This window comes from Anopheles gambiae, assembly GCF_943734735.2.
Source record: "Anopheles gambiae chromosome X unlocalized genomic scaffold, idAnoGambNW_F1_1 X_unloc_62, whole genome shotgun sequence".
Lineage (NCBI taxonomy): Eukaryota > Metazoa > Arthropoda > Insecta > Diptera > Culicidae > Anopheles > Anopheles gambiae.
The window spans coordinates 17,501-20,000 of record NW_026902673.1 but is presented as its reverse complement, the minus strand read 5'-3'; positions in this window follow the sequence as shown (position 1 = coordinate 20,000).

The window sequence follows — 2,500 nt, the reverse complement described above, 5'->3', positions numbered from 1 at the left end:
TGCACGGTACACGGTACCAAATTATACCCCTGAAAGTGTGCAATTTGGTGCTATAGTAGGAAATTTGGTTGGGCAAGCCTAGCTACGCGTGTCGCTACGCGTGTTGCATGGTGGTCGATCAGAGGTATGCAAAAGCACCTATCTAGGGGAATTACTTTACGTTCTAGTAGCAAGTTCGATTTTTCGGTCCAGCACGGCAGTAATCCTGCATGCATACACTCCATGTACCAAAAATGTATCAACCTAGGCGTTGCTCAGTAGCTTTTGGCGGCACATGTAAAAAGTATTCGAGTTCAGATTCTTGGAACTTTGCGTATTGTTCAAAACTAATAACGAAAACTAAATTATAAATGGGTAAAAGGCTAGGCGTTTCTCAGTAGCTTTTTTGCGCCACGTGGCAAAAGTATTCGAGTTCAGATTTCTGGGACTTAGCGTATTTTTCAAAATTGATTATGCAAATTGAAGTACAAATGGGGCATTAGCTAGGCGTTGCCCAGTAGCTTTTGGCGCCACATGGAGGAAGTAGTCGAGTTCAAATTTCTGGGACGTAGCGTAGTTTTCAATCATAATAAACCGAATCAAACATAAAAATCATGAAACTTACACCACGTCCCTAGGTTATGCACAAAACGTAACGATAAAGTGCCGGCCAGGTTAGAGGTGCACCAAAATTGTGTACCGATTAGGAAAAGTACTCTATGTTCCTATGACTTGGGTGAAAAGTGTTGATTAACTGCTGGTTAGGATAGACAGTTGCTTATCGTACACATCGCAAACGAACACCCCTTAGTGAGCAGTAGCAGAAGTCGATGGAACAAAGCGAATGCATTACAAACTGATCAAGTAAAATAAGGAACGCTACGTACTAGGACTTCTTTCCAAGAATGGTGTCCGCGACGGGAGGGCAAGCGTCCTTCCCAGGTTTCCCTAGTAAACCTTGTATGGTAAACATACCCAAGCGTGTCCGTAAGCACGCAACGATAGTCACGAACGAGCACATACCTAGGGAAAGTACTCTACGTACTAGGACTTCTGTCCAAGAATGGTGTCCGCGACGGTCGGGCACTGTGACGCAATTACCAAATCCTAGAATCGTACAAGCAGTGTGTACAAACATAAACATTAACGCGTTCGCTCGGGCTGCGCCGTCCGTGTTGAACACAAATGTGGGTGATTATATGAGTGGATAGACAAAAACATGCGTGGCGAAGACAGTTTTCTGCACGATGTGCACATAGCTCATTTCGTCGTCCCGGGCTAATGGAACAACACAAAAATATCGAGTATCTTTCTAGGTTTCTGTTATAAAAGGACAGGCCAAAAGGTGACCGGTTGAGATAAGCATTTTAAGCATACAAGCACTTAATTGCAACTTTTGATACAAAAACTAAGAACGTACACGTAGATTGTATCAACATGGACATCCATGATCGCGTACGCCCGGGCTGCGCCCTCCGTGTTGTACTTTCCCTGATTGGTACACAATTTTGGTGCAAGTGTACCAACATGGACATCTATGAACGCGTACGCTCGAGCTGCACCCTCCGTCTTGTACTTTCCCTGATCGGTACACAGTTTTGGTGCACGGCTATCCCGACCGGCAACTTGTACCAACATCGACATCCATGAACGCGTACGTAGCGTACTTTCCCTGATCGGTACACAATGTTGGTGCACGGCATAGGAAATGGGCTTAAAATGGTCAAACTCAATCCATTTCCACTAAAGATAGTCAATAACAGCTGTGCCGATGAAGTAGGGCACGATGCAAGTCAATGTTATTTAATGAATTACATGTTCACCATACATTTTAGTACAAAATTGCTCGGTCAGACCTACAAAGTGCTATATCTCGAATACTAAACGTCGCAGATGGGTGTCGTAGAACAATTTTAAGTTCGTCTAATGATTCTACATCCGATTCTGGATAGTGGTTTTTCGACCACTTTTCAACATTTTGTGACACCCCGAACCTAGGGGCAGCTCCCTAGCTTTTTTCAAAAATGTGCACCGAACGGGCCAGAGAGCTCGAGTAGTCGAAAATTTTTTTTTTGCTAAAACCCCTCAAAACGTGTCAGGAACGCACCCTAGATGATGAAAAGTGCAACCAGAATGTCAATCGACAACATGCCCGGGGGTACAAATTTGCTCTACGCGTCCCTAGGTAGGGTACTTTTTCATACAAACATCAAAGTGTACGGTGCACAAAGTGCGCGGAACAAAAATTGCTCGGTCAGACCTACAAAGTGTTATATATCTCGAATACTAAACGTCGCAGATGGGTGTCGTAGAACAATTTTAAGTTCGTCTAATGATTCTACATCCGATTCTGGATAGTGGTTTTTCGACCACTTTTCAACATTTTGTGACACCCCGAACCTAGGGGCAGCTCCCTAGCTTTTTTCAAAAATGTGCACCGAACGGGCCAGAGAGCTCGAGTAGTCGAAAATTTTTTTTTTTGCTAAAACCCCTCAAAACGTGTCAGGAACGCACCCTAGAT